Here is a 15,968-nt window from a genome sequence, read left to right as displayed (position 1 = left end):
GAAGCTGATAAAGTCTTAAAAGGAAAGCTATGTCATCTCAAGAAGAGAAGAGTTAATTTCTTAGGGAAACATAATTGTGAAGGATTCTAGAGAGAAAGGTTGTCATAAAACATCACAAATATTCAATGGTTAAATTATGTGAAACTTACTACTCGTAGATACATGACAATATTAGTTCCCATAGAGTTAGACTTCTACTGAACTCTTCTTAATGGAAGATATCAAACAAGGTATAAAAATCTTAGCAAGTAATAAAGAAAAAAACATCGTTGGGCTACAAGTTGAATTCCTAAAGTAGGGAATGGACCTACATACCCCTCAACTCCATTTTTAAAAATAAAATCACTCAAAGTGGTTTTCCAACAAAATGGACTACAAGTGTCGTTATACCTCTTCACAAGAGTGGTGACCATAACATTTATTCAAGCTACCACACAATTATGGTCAACACATTTCTTGGTAAATTATTTGTGGGCATGATAGAGCACAAAATCAACAACTAAGCAGAAAAGGAAGAAAAAAGAATGAAAGGGCATGTTGGGTTTTGATTGAAACACTCTACCATCGACCACTACATCACTCAAAGCGTCTTATTGAGAAAGTTTGGGATCTTCAAGCTCTAGATGCCTTCTTTAAAAAAGAACGAAGAAACTCAAGATTTCAAATGAGTTGAGAGCCACAATCCATCTTTATGATTAGGTTAGAGCAAAAATCAAGACCAAAGAAGGTGTGTTGGAATGCCTTGGCAACAATATTGGGGTAAAACAAGTACACCCCCTTTCGCCCACCTTATAATTTGACTTGTACATTGACAAACTTAAAGAATGACTAAACAAAATGTAGGGGAAGGGATCAACCTTGCTAGATATGTGGTGAAGTTACTTCTTTATGCAAATGATATTATTCCAATTGCACGCACAACCTAGGATTTGAGAGAACACTTGGAAATTCTGGTTAGTTTTTGTGGGAAGGTTAGGATGCATGTGAACACTAGCAAGACTAGGATCGTCATTTTCTCTTTAAAGAGAAATAATCAACAAGATAGATAATGATATCTTATTACCAGTCGTCTTAAAGTCTAATAAAAAAATATCATATGAAATTCTCTTAGCTGAAGTAGGTGTGTTCTTGATAAAAAGCTTTAATGATTATTTGTTTGTTAATCTATCTAAGAAAAGTTGAAAATATGGATAAACATTGATAATTTAAGTCGGTCAGCGAGGAGAAATTAACTCACAAAAAGTAAATGCAAATGAAGGAAAACAAGGAGTGGTTGAGTAAATAAGATATTGACATGGAAAAATGTCTGAACAAAAATGAAAAGGGAAAAAAAGACTTGTTGGAAAAATTTAGGTGTTGCCATATGGACAAAGCAAATGAGCATGAAAAAGCTTGCTATGTGAAAGAGTTCAATCCCACTTGGGGTCATGAGGATAAAGACTACTTCAAAGTGATAATTAAAGTAAAGCTAGACTATTAGTAGTGCAACTAAGAATAAGATATCATCATTTATGATGTGAGCTCCCAAGGAGGTTTAGGAATAAAGAACATGTGTTTTTTTGCATCAAAGGAGGAGTTGTATTTGAATTGCAATTCATTTTTTAATGTACTTCTTACCAAGATATGTGTGGAGTATGGCACAACTTGAAGGAGGGTTGTCTAAACCAACTTTTTGATGAAGTAAGGCTACACAAAACTGCTAGTTTTCTTATAAAGATTCATAACATGAGAGTTGACATAAAAAGAACATGAAAATGGCCTAGGTTTTGATGCTAAGGCCCTTAGATTGTTAGTCTCATGGATGTCATTACAATTTCTTCATTCATTCATTCAATATGAGAAGGTGTTTTTATGTATCAATAATTGGTGGAATTAATAGTTCAAACTTGAATTTGGAAAGTAAAAACAAAGAAAAGCCTAAGTGAAGTTGGGAAAGAAAACTCTGAAGGGGAACCTAACCTTCTTGCATGCCAATTGAGTTAAAGAAGATAATTTGTGGTAAAGGATTTTTCCATAAGAAGTGTTGTTAATCATTGAAGCATACAACACAGTAATTGGAGAGAAATTGTACGACATTTAGAAGGTGATATGGCTCTTGTAATGGTATTGTTTGGGGTTCTTTTTATAATAAATTACAAAGGTATTTGGGGGTGCCATTTGAGGTTTCTTTAATAGATATAAATGATATTCTTTGTGGTTTCTTGACATACACCTTGTGAATTATTTCATTGTAGTATGTGAACAAGATGAAAATGTGATGTTTAATGGTAACTTCTATATCTTCTTTTCGTTGTCTATGAAGCTTATCTTTTGAATAGCGAGCGCGCGCGCGCGCACACACACACACGTCTACATTTATTTGTATTTGATGTTGCTTGCTCAAATGTCAATCAATTGACTATAAACAAACAAGTTATGCATTTCTCTTTCCTAATTGATACATCTATGATCTTAACTAGAAACTTGGTGCATGTGTGCATGCCTATACACACGTGTGTGTACAATAATATAGAACGAGTATACAATTGGATGACAAGAATGATCTCAAATTTTATATCAGACTCTACCATAACTATAATTTGAAATCAGAGCTTTCTTATTCGCATCAAATCATTTAATTTTGGTTAGTAAAAAATAGTTAGTAAAAAATGAAATTAGGTAACATTTGCATTTGAAAAAAATATCATATGAAAATCAAGATGGAAGACTACTATAATAAAGTATCATAATGTTTATATTTTGTAGGAAATGAAAAGGGGTTTATTTTATTGGGGATACACATGTTGTGATTTGGTTTGTCCTTGTTAAGGAAAGTAGTTTACTTATATACGTGTTTATTAGGAGCATTGAATATGAACTAAGAAAGAATAGTTTTTCTTTTCTAGGTCTATATATTGGTATATGATTTTTAAACTTTTTTTTCCAAAGCCACATGTTTTCATTGAAATAGATGAGCATTTTCCTAGATCGTTACATATTCAATCATATTCAAATAGTGGGGCATTGCATGTTCTTGTTAGTAATGCATACAGAGATTTTTAGGTTACATTGGGGTTTTGTCTTGCCTATTATTTCTAGGTTGCTATGCATTTCGTGTAAGATTGAGTAGTCTTTGAGTATGAAGGATGTTGGGGAAGTGTAAGTTTTGTAGTTGGATGAAAAAATGGCCAAGCCATGTTTTCGTTTCTCTTGGTGTTGGTGGTGGTCGTAGACTTCACTAAATATATTTTGTTTACCATTACTCGTATATTACTTAAACAACATTTTTTCTAAGATGGTGACTTAATGACATGAGAACCTAAATTGTACTCTTTGTAGAACATATATCATGTACTTTTACTTAGATTAGACACATTTACATTTACATGTAAGATATATTATAAATTTTTATATTTATTGGAGTTATTAATTTGTATTTATGTATTAATGCAAATTTGAGCACTTTTCTTTGTGATTTAGTTGAGGAGGGAGAACCTTATAGCTTGCATTGCTTTTACTATATGCACAAAAAATGTTTGAATAGTTGAAAGATTGTATGTCAAAACATTAATGTAAAACTTAAATATCAAATAGGTGCTTCACTAGCATTGGTGTAGGTTTGTAATCAAGCATTTCTTCACGCATTTTTCTCAAATAATTAAGGGTACGTTGTAGGAAGCAATACTATAAACCAACCTTCTTTGGAGATTCTCACAACCTAAAAGTGTTCCAATGTGTCACAAGGTTGTTGACTGATAGCTTGGTGGAGGGTGCAACCTTTTTTCCATAAATGTTCATGGAATTGGATTTGTGATTGCTTTAGGCCTTTTAAGCTTATTTATCTTTTTTCTTTTTTATAGCACATGATCATTTTAGGATAATTATCATTACAAAAAATTTCACCAAAATTCATTATGTTCTTAATGAGGAAATTATTAGCATCTAAAAAGTCCTAAACATATAGTTATAAAGTCTTATATAACAAGGTTTTTTTTTTTTTTGACATTCAAGCACAATTTAAGTGCAATCATAAATAAATTTATGCTTGAAATACCACTTAAAAGGTGCTTTTGGATAATTCAATAATTGCTCATGTACAATTTCTTGTGTTCCATCAATTCCACATCTAGCAAGGGTCGCTCCTTGTTGTAGTATACAAAAATTGATTATTTTCAGACTATCTATCCAAGTAGGTAGAACACCACATAAAACATCTTACCATAACTTGCAAGCATATGCAACAAACAATTATGTAAACACCTTGAATTATTTTAAAACACATTGTGGATGAAAAGGAATCCTCATTCAAATCAAAATTTCATTACACATTCTTGATTTCGATGGATACAGACTATTCAAGGTAAATAAATTAACTATTACAAATATTCCTTTCAAAGCTTGCAACTCTTTAATTCCCTTGAGCAAAGCTTCTTAAAAACTCCAATTTGGAACTCCATTTAATTTTCTCCATTTCAACACTCAATGTTATAGTTCTCATGCTTGGGATTGTGATTTGATATACCAAGTAAGTCCAATGTGTGTATTGGATTGCCTCTTGTATACCTATCCCAAAAGTCTGGCAAAAGCAATAAATCTTATAATTATTGATTCTATAACTCCCCTTGTTCTAACTCCCAACATCCCTAGCATTCAAAATTTGTTTCTTAATGAACATGGGCATTGAAAACCTCCTCTGTGAAAATTATAACATCCAAATTTTGACTTTTAACTTGGGTGTTCAATTTCAAATAACAACTTTTGATAATTTGGCATATCAAAATACACATTTTCAATTGCAGACGTTTTTGCACAAAATCATAAAAGAATCAACAATTGAATGTTTTTAGGCCTTTTATGTCATCAAATGTATTTAAAATATGAAAAAGTTGGAAAAAATAATTTTTTGCCCTAATGGTTTTGAAATTAAGTACTCAAAAATTAAAATCACACAAAAAGAAAAAATGTTTTTTCTAATCTTTTTTATTGAAGATGTAAGATTTATAGACATCAATAGATGCTCCTAAATAACTATTTTCCCTGTGGACATAGCCAAAACTATCACGATGGACAAGATTCTTATTCACGTACTTCCCAACCACCTTCAAGAAGAACCAAAGACAAGATTTCTTTTGGGGTTGATCTTGAGTATCACGCCTATATTTGGCCTTATGTAAACCTTTCCATGAGCCTTTTACATGGCTAAGTTTTAGAGAAAAAAAAATGTTTGGCTATTTCTCTTGTTTGTGATGTGCAACTCTTATTGAAGGAAAAAATGAAGAAAATGTAATTACTAGCTTGAAGTTTGTCATTGACAACCTATAATGTACTAATATTTAGGGAAATTTGGATGATCAATATCCAATACCTAATGGTGCTTTAACTCTTTTTTCCTAGTCACACTATCTCTTATATTTTGTAGACACTAAACTATAATTTTTTCAATACATTAATTTCTTTGAATGTTTAATGTTAATATTTATATAAAAATAAAATAAAACAATTATTCATTCATTTAATTTTTAAATAACGTGCTTGATTTTAAAAAAATACCAAATAATGATTTTAAATTTAAGAAATACACTCATTGAAAATATCTCGTGTTAAACAAATAACTCTCAATAAGTGTACATATTTTTAAAAAAATTATAATAATTCTATTACAATAATTTAAGTTTATGCATAGTTAAAAGTAAAATTATGACTTGCAATTTATATTGAAGTGCCATAAATAGAATGAACATTTGTCGAAGATCCATAATTTATAATTGTTTTGAGGTGTGAATTTTGAATTAACCTTACAGTATATTTGAAATTATTAAAAAAGTACAATGCTAAAATTTAGAATATATTTGATATATTAAAGAGTCATTGGTGCTTTGAAAAGGTGAATAATTGATCTCAAGACTTCTACATGTCAACATATTACTAAAGGATTGAACTTATTTTTTTCCTTATAAATAAAATAAAAAATTGGTAAATTTATTTTTAATATGAATTTTCAACTTTATACAATATAGTAGTGATAATAATTCTTTTTTCTTTTAAGAGTGTGGCTAAATTAGTTAAGAAAATATTTTATCACTTGTTAAAATAAAGATTTGAAGAGATTGAATAAATTTCATGAAAAATCAATTAATTTCTTAGATTTCAAATTTATAATCTTTGAAAAATAAAAGATTATGAGTTATTTCAAAGATTTTAAACTATAATACTTTCATACAAACATATTTTATTAATATGCAAGTGAGATCTCTAAAGACATTCAATCCATGTACATAACTTTTTAAGAATGATAAATTTAAGATTTCTAAAGATGTTTTTAGAATTTCATATGTGCCAAAAAATTACTCATTTGACTCTATAACATTTGTCATGGATTTTTAGCCTAATTGTTTTTATTAGAGATATGAACTATGGAAGCCTCTTTATCTCTTTAGGGGCCCATTTTGTTTAGCGTGCCTAGTCTTTTTTTGTGGCCTACATTTTGGACCAAGTTAAGGGTGAGAATTCAAAGGCCTGGCCTTCTTTCACCAAAGTTATGACTTTGTTGTCATGTAATGAGATCATCTGCCCCCATCCCCAAGGAAAAAGGTTTCAACCCTGTATAATGCAATTGAATACTATATTATATATTATTCGGTACCTAAAAACAAGGAGTTTTCTTCCTTAAGAGGCTTTGAGTTTTAACTTTTTGGGGGAATAGTTTTGGGGAAAATTTTCCAAAGGATTTTGTGGGTGAATATCTGGATTTTGATAAGGAAAGAAAGAATTTCAAAATTTGTAACTTTTCAAGGGTTTGTGGTAAAGTTTCTAGTTCTCAAATCAATTCCTTCTTGAATTCATTTGCAACCAAAGATATGCTCAAACTCTACTTTGATCTATTAGTAAATAAATCTTAGCATGTTTTTGGTTTTTTATCCATGTTTTTTTGGATAAAGCTTCTTTGCTTAGTGTGTAAGCTAACTAAGGAATATCTATGATTTTTTTCAGTTTTATTCTCATTTTTCCTCTACTTTATGTTTTGAGGAAGCTTATATTATTGTATTCTTTCATTGTAAATTATGATAACTTTCGTTTTTCATCTTTTGTTCTGGATTTCTTTCTTTAATTTTTTTAGCATTGTAGCTAGATTATTTGTATATTAAGCTAAAATTTCACATGGTATCATAGCTTAGGGTGCTAGAAAGAAGATCAATTTTCTTTTCGAGGTATTGAGGAAATTTAGAGTTTAGAAAGAATGGAGTTTCTAGCCTTTGCAAATCCAACACCATATGACTATTTTGAATGGAAGCCAAAGTTTCTACTTTGACTCAAAAGTAGAGGCTTGTATCAAATAGTAATGGTATTGGAGGTTGAACCAAATTCAAGAGTTGAGAAATCCAAATATTTCAACTGCATGGATGAGGCGTTTGGTCTTCATTGTTTATTCATGTCTCCATAATTATTGTTTCATCTAGAAGCATGTACAATTCCATACTAGGTTTGGTTTACCTTGGATGTTCTTTTTGGAAAACAAGATGAGATTCAAGGTCACACATTACAAAATTAGTTGAAGCCATTAAATCCAACTCCTTTTGATAATATTCAATATTTTGTTACAAAGTTTAAAGCTCTATTACTTCAGTAGAAAGGATGTAAAATTGACAAATCCTCACAAGAAAATGATTTCATTCTTGTTATTTTTATTAGAATAAGGTCCAAGATATGTTATGTTTGTCTCTGGTTTTCACACAATTAGGTTTACAATAGGAGCAAGTTGGAAAATGTCCAAACTCGGTGCCTTATTGAATCTCTGATACACGAGAATGATAAGCTCATAAACATGGGTACTTCAAAAAACTCCAAATCCCATGCACTTTCTTCATGTGAGTGACAAGAACAACTCAAAATCCAATCAACAATCCATAGGCAAAGGGAAGAAGGAACCTGGTGGTGCATAAGCACCTAAGGTTTTGATATTTAAACCCTCAATTTTATTTTTGAAGGCCCTTGAATGGGCCCTTGGATATAATAAGGGTAGTGGATATCCCATTAGGTTTTTTGTGTCAAATTTGATGTCATTTGGTTGTAGTTGGGTCAAAATTGGCAAAATGTTGTTAAGATTGTCAACGTTGTCAAGGTTGTAATGAATGGGTCAATTATGAACTTTGATGTAACATGGATTGTAAGGAGCATGAGAATAGTTGTGGAGTCAATTTACATCATTCTGCATTAAATAGAATGGAGATTTTAAAGTTTCAACAAAAGATGCATTACAAATGTTGCTTATGCAACTTTTTGTAACATTGTGCATTTCGATCAAAACTAATTATGAACACTTGTAGATAGTTGAGTAATGGCTAGGAGAAATATATAAGGCCTATAAAATGATTTTTGAAGGATTGGAAGACATATTACACCATTTTGCAATACCAAGCAATAACAATTTTCTTACATTTTCCTACATAGTCACTATTGTCACTCATTTGTCAAAATCATCACTTAAGTCATATTTTAGCAGAAACATAGTGTATGCCAAGTGATTAGAGCAAGATGAGTAATTAGTGCAAGTTGAGTGATCAAAGCATGCCGAGCATCAGTTGCTAGACAATGCATGCCTAACAATATAATAAGTTAGTGTTGAGCACTAGTATGTGCCAAGCAAATAGTATGTGTTGAGTCACTCTAGTGATAAGCAAGTCTATACATGCTAAGTGTTTCAGGTGCCAAGTAAACAATGGATGTCGAGTCATTCAGAAGTTGAGTTACAACATTGAAGATACAATGAGTGCCGAGCATCGAAGCCTTTGGGTGTCAAGTGAATAGTTTTTGGCATAGTTGCTTATAATGGCATGAATTTCTATGTGAACCATTTTTGGGCCGACGTAAGGATAGTTTTATGATTCTAGAAGATATGTATGAATGGATATTGGGAATTTCTATGCAGTTCATGCAACCAATCAAAAAAAGGGATGAATTAAGCAGCAATATGGATGAATCACAATCGTTGATTCTGACCTAACCCTAGTCCACCCATGATTTTATAAGGAGGAAAAACCCTAAAAATTTTGTGAGCCTAGATTTATTGAGAGAGACAAATGCTGAGGAGCAAGAGGGCATTCATGGTGACTAAGGAGGTTGAGAAAGAGGAATGAATTGTAGAATTAGTTAAAGCGAACATAACATAGTAGAGAGAGGACAAAGGAGACATATCTGATTAGAAGGATCAAGCATACATCAAGAAAGAGAAGATCTAACATCGAGCAAAGAGGTGCTAACTGAAAGATCATGGTGTTGAATCATTTTAATAGGTGATGCAGAGTAAATCTCCTAACAAAGTAACTTCAACAATTTTTTGAGTTTTGACAGGCTCTTGTAAACATCTTAACAGAGTCCTTACTTTATTATGAGTTTAAGTCCTCTAACAAGGTACACTTTTAGCAGGGTGTTAAAATCTTTTAAGAGGGTGAGACCTAACAGTCTTTGTAACCCTTTAACATGGTAGACTTTTCATAGGGTAGATCATAGTTTATGATCAAACACATTGTAACCATAATTGGGTACACTTTCCAACTCTAGTAGTGAAGATTTGTGGGTGTCATCCCCACCCCAGTTTTACCTTCTCTTTGGAGGGTTTCTAGGTACCCAATATCTTGTGTCAAGTGTTATTTTCTTTATGTTTTGAATGACATGCATGGATATTTATTTTAGTTTACATGCTTGATTAAGAGATGAATGTATGAGATGGATGTGTGGTAAATATATTCTGGTTAAAGTTTTGAAGTACTAATTCACCCCCCCTCTCAGAATTCCCTTTTTCATTAAGTAATTCCAACAATTGGTATTAGAGAATTGATTCTCTTGGAGGAAATCTTGACAACTTGAGAGGAAAGATCTTGAAGATGGAAGGCTACAAATTGGGAAAGGTTATTGATAAACAGAAGATTGAAATGCAACTTATCCTACATCAATTGAATGAAGCAAGAGATGAGTTGAAGCGCTTATTGAAAAGAAGGAAAGACATGGCTATACAACAAGTTGACACACAATACAAAGAGATTGACACAACTGGACTATTTGTAGAAGGAAATCTAGAGAATTTGATGAAGCCATTACAGATCTGATGGAAAAGAATGGTGCCCTAATTGAAGAAGTCAAAAATCTTAAAAGGAAAAAAGAAGTCCAAACAATATTATTGTGTGAGACAACTTAATTAAGAAAGAAAGCTAAAGAAGACAAAGTCATAATTGAGGAAGACAAAAGAGTATTGGCTAACAGACTGGAGGAGAAGACATTAGATGTGCAAAAGCTTTCCAACATGCAATTGGATATAATGAATCAATTGATGATTGCTAATTTTTAATTGTAAGAATTTGCCTTAGGGCAAAATTCACCCAAGAATAAAGAACTCAACTACAAGCACAATTGTAGACCACAAAGAGTATGATCAGAATATCGATATGTATTCGATTCAATATGAATGAAAGTACACTAAGAGTGCCTGTATATAAAGGCCTCTGAGATGCATCTAGAGTGCCTAGGAATCAACATCATGATAAGTCATACAACCAAGCACATGTCCACTAGATATGGGTTATCCTCCATTATGCACAGGAGTAAGTGTGATGATGAGAGGATAAGCCTACAAGTGTATAACAAGCAAATTTATGTTGTAGACAACATGTGCTAAAAAGGGAGTGTGAATAACTGTGTTGTCAACATGACAACTTAGTTAATGATGCAAATGCCAGTGTTGTAGACATCATGTGCTGAATTAGAGTTGCTTACTTCCGTTTTGTCAACATGACAACTCATGAAAGTACACAAACTCCTAAGTGTCTCAAAAAATAAAATAAAAAATAATACATTAACCTAAGTAAACTTAAGTAAAGTGTAAATAGTAAATATGTATTTACACCAACACCCCGCTTAAGTGCAATTTAGGGGAATGCCCTTAAGCTTATGAAAACTAGGATGAAATGCATGATGGGTCTCGACCACTAGGCCATGTTAGGTACCCATGTACATAATGAAATGCAATCTCTCATAAAGCGAAGAAAGAGGGAAAGCCTCATGGGAAAAACTCTCCCCCACAAAGACAGATGAAAAACAAGATGCATGGATGGATGGAGTAATCAAGACCCCCCATTACGACATACATCAAGTATATATAATAGTGAAGAATGAGAAGAACAAGACCTCATAAGAGGAAAAAATCCCCCCCATAAGAAAGAAGAGGAAGAGAGACAAGGTAGTGCCCCCCCCAAATGAAGAATGCCAACTTGTGATTGTTGCTCCAAGGAATAAGTTAGTCCATGAGTGCTGAATGATGTTCCTCCCCTTTGGAAGAAACAATGGCAAAGGTACAATCCCAAAGATGTATAGTGGTCCTAAAACTTGCTCAAGTGTCCCTATGTTGATGTTGATGGTCACCCCTTCCAACAGTGTTGAAAAGAATGAATGTAGATCTAGCAAGGATGTAGGTAGAACCTATTCTCAGGAACCATCTGTCTCCTCAAGTGATAAAGAGACCTCTGACAACTGTTGTTCATAAGGATCCATAATCACGTCAACTTGTGAAGATCAATCATGTAGAGAATGGACATGAGGGTTAGAGTGAGCCCTCACAACAACTGTAGAAGGATCATCAAGGATGTCTCCCAAGTCTGCAGTGTGTGACTCCACAAACAAACCTGTAATGTCTATCATGTAGTCATCTTTTATTGCTGGAGCTAGAAGAGAAGATGTACCATGTTGTGCTAGACCTATCACTGTGGCAATGTATGCATGTGGACTATACTGATGATGTGACCTCTCGCTGCAACTGTCGATAGAACCCCACGTATCTAAATCTATTGAAGCACTATCACTGGTGTTATTATCAATTTCCATAGTGTATGAGGTGCAGAGAGGATTAGAGGATAAGCTGGGTGAGCTTTCCTCAAAGTGTACATCCTTCCCCACAAAGATCTCATGAGTCTCTAGATCCATAAATCTATAAGCCTTAACACCATCTTCATACTCAATGAAAGTACAAGGCCTAAGTGGTGGTAACTTGCATCACTTGGAAGATAGGTTTTCCCATGTTGGATAACTAAAGACTCTAAAGTGACTCATAATTGGTTTTCTGCTGCACCATGCCTCAAAAGGAGTCTTCTCATCTAAGGCAGTATGAGGAGACTTGTTAAGTATGTGAGTGGCACTACTTATAGCTTTGACTTCAAGTGTAGGATCAAGAGACTTGGGTTTAATCATGCAACTTTCCATGGACTTAAGAGTTCTAATCCTTAGTGCTACAACATATGTCTTGTGTAGACTGAATGTTGGTGAATTTTGAAGATCAATTCCCTCAAGTTTGCAAAAATTTCCAAGTCTTCTATCCACATATCGGCTTTCATTGTCCATCCAAAGAACCTTGATGGCTTTCCTTGATTTGTGTTCAACATGACTCTTGAAGGCTTGGAGCTTATCAACCACTTCATTCTTATGATGAAGGAAGTAGAACCATATGTAATGTGAAAAGTCATTAACAAAAGTAAGGATGTAGCGGCCTTGGTTGACTGATGTCACTACAAAAGGACTTGTTAAGACCACGTGAACCAATTGAAGGACAACTAAAGCTCTTGAAGACTTCCCTTTATCATACTTCTCCTCAAGATGCATATCCACTGAACATGATGAACACTCACCCTTAGAAAATTTGATTTTAGGTAGATCTTTGACCATGTGTTTTGAGCAAAGTTGTTGAAGATAGCCGAAGGCAAGATGACCATACCGCTCATTCCATAGTTTGATTTGTGAATTATATTGAGTTAACAATGCATGTGAATGAGACTTAGGCACAAAGTGAGAGAAGGAATAAAGCCTCTTGTCATGATTGACTTTCCCCATTGCCAATGAATTATCTCTAAGACTGCACACCATCACTAAATCTAGAAGGAACTCAACTTTGTTGCCATCTCCAAGCTAAGTGATTTGGTAAATTGATAGGAAAAATGAGCTAAGATTTGGAACATAAAGAACATCATTGAATTCTCCATTTCCCATCTCCACATGTCCTTTCCCTTCAACTTCCATTTTAGTATCCTGTCCCACAAAGATGTGCGGTACTTGTGACTACTTCAATGAAGAAAAGTCTCCCTTTGAAGAACCCATATGATAGGAGGCACCTGAGTCAAGAATCCATTTCGATGAAGAACTTGTATTTTCCATAAGTGCTCTCTGTTTTCCCTTTGAAGTGGGTGGAGTTGAATCCTTGGAAGTACCTGGCACTTGAATTTTGTTCTTCTTGAGTAGGTTTTCCAACTCATTGATTCTCTTAGTCTTACAATGATGCTCATCATGATTTGGCTTTTTACAATATGCACAAATTTTTTTTATAAAGACTACTCAATTTGTCACAACTGATGCAGATGAATATCAAGAGCTAATGAAGGATGATGAAGAGGAAAAAAAGGAAGAAGCTATAGAAGAAGCCAAGGAAGAAGAAGATATTGACCCAATGAAGATAGTTGTGGTTTCATAGCCTCCCTTTCTCACTCTCTAGCAAAACTTACAACATCATCGAGCTCAGAGACAACTTTAAAAAATTTGATTGTGACAACCATTAATACATCAAATGTCCAATCACTCCCTACTACCTCTCAGCTTAGCACATCACTAATAGAAGTGTCTACCACTTCATCCACCAAGCTACAACATCCTTTAGTTATCAAGTCAACATCAACAATGGATACAAAATGTTCTACAATTTTAAGCTCCTTAGCAGTAAGTACAGTTTTGGATTCTACAATTTTGGCAACCTTAGTTGTGCATACTCCTATAAGTACCTCAGTTGTGCATACTCCTATAAGTGCTTCAGTTGTAAATACTTCTGTCAGTACTTCACCTGCAAATACTTTGGTTTTGAAAAGTTTGGTAAAAACATCAGCTTTGGATTTTATAAGTATTCCACTAGTAGGCATTGTACAAATTTTTACTACTGGTCCTACTATTTCCACTATTGTTTCTATTATTAATTCTAAGGCATCAACTTCAAAGACAATTGAATCAAAGATTCAACCAAGACTTTTGATTAGTGGAAACGAAATAGATGAAGATATAGATCTTGATAAGGAAATTGAAATTCCCAAATGGGACTTTGATAATATCTCTACGGATCAAATGCATATAGTTGGTCATCTTTTCCAAAGGAAGGCAAAGCAGAAGAAACTCAGAGAAGAGAGAGACATTAAATATAAGATTATTGAGGATACAAAGAACATTTTGACTGAAGCTATAGGTGTTGAAGTTGATACTTCTCAACACATTTTGTTACAATTAGAAGAAGCAGTTAGTAAATTCAATGAAGATTCCAGTGGTCAAGATAAACTGTTTGAGAAAACAGAAAATAAATTTGATAACAAAGTGCTTGAGCACATTGCTTAGCAAATAGCTATCCAGCAAGTAGAGCTTTCTTCAATTTTGACAAGTCTTGAAACCTCTTGCACAAATGTAACATCACTTTTTGCAAAGATATGTGATACTACCAAACATACTAAGGAAATAAAGAGAAAATTGAATAAAATTGATGAAGATTTGATGACTAGTGCAAAGCAGTTGCAACTTGACCCCAGTTCAAGCTTTGCACATCATATGAAGATCAGATATGCAGGCAAAATTGTTGAGAGAGGAAGAAAGGATCCAGTCTATACTCATAGACATTCAGAATATGATCCTTCCCATCATGGATACAATGTAGAAGCACATTGCCTATTCCAAAACATTGATCCATGACAATAACTTCTCAATTTCAGATCACATGATCAAACTCTCTGTAGAAGTGCAAGTTGCTCTACAAACGTGAAAATTTTTGCAAGACAACTAGGATAAGACCTTAACTCTCATTCTTAAGGTACATTCTAAATTTCTCTCACATTTTAGTGTCTCCATATAAATAGATTGTGCATAAATCTTTGTCATTATTGTCAAAAAGGGGGAGAGACATTTATATATAATTAAGCGGGAGAGATATCTGTAAATATCAAGAGAGAAAGTTACCATACTGGGAGATACACTTAGTATGTCAATATGTCTGACATGATATGTACACTGTATAGGGGAGAATCATGCAAAGAAAAAGTATATATAGTAGAGTTACAAAGATAAATTTTGAAAAATCTCAAAAATCAGCATTCCATACCAAGCTAAGTATCACACTATGTTGTACATAAGTTTTGGCTAATAAGCATTTTGGTCACTAATGCCAAAGGGGGAGATTGTTGACATTCAGTCAAGTTTGTTATTAGTGACAACACTTATTCAGATTTTGTATACAATGTTTGCCAAGCATTACAGTTCAAACTGAGCAGATCAGTGTTTGTCAAGCACTACAATTCAAACTGAGCAGTTTAGTGTTTGCCAAGCTTTACAGTTTCTACTGAGTTAACAACTTAAGTCAAGTGAAGCCAGTGTTAACTAAGATGAATGGAAAATAGTGTCTACCAAGTATAGTCATGGTAAACAAGGAATGTAGTTTATACTAAGTTACACAGTATATATCGAATCACCAGTGGATACCGAGTTTCAAACTACGTTGAAGTGATTAGTATGGACCAAGCTCCTACTTCTACCAAATGCATGATGATGCTAAGTAATGACAGTGGACACCGTGTATCAGAACTTCACCAAGTCAATTTTCAGAACCTAAGTATCTACATTTGGGTCGACTTTGTAATATTGGTGTTAACTTGTGTAATGGCCGACTTTGTAATTGGATTGATATATATAATATATCATTTCCTGAGATGACATATATGAGATCATGTGAATGGAATGTAAGCACACAAATGTGAATCAATAGTAGAGTAAATTATATTGTTAGGCCATATTAGGAGTAGTAGAGTTATATCTATCACATTGAGGTGATCAGTACTTCAAGGATCTCAATCAACAATTCTATTGTAAGTCAAAGATCTACTATTTCATCCTAACAAGTGAATTAGCTTCAAATCCTTTCACAAGGTAGACTT

This window comes from Cupressus sempervirens, chromosome 5 (genome assembly GCF_028749045.1).
Source record: "Cupressus sempervirens isolate cs-2001-9-10 chromosome 5, ASM2874904v1, whole genome shotgun sequence".
NCBI lineage: Eukaryota > Viridiplantae > Streptophyta > Pinopsida > Cupressales > Cupressaceae > Cupressus > Cupressus sempervirens.
The sequence above is the reverse complement of the archived record's forward strand: the minus strand, read 5'-3'. Positions refer to the sequence as shown.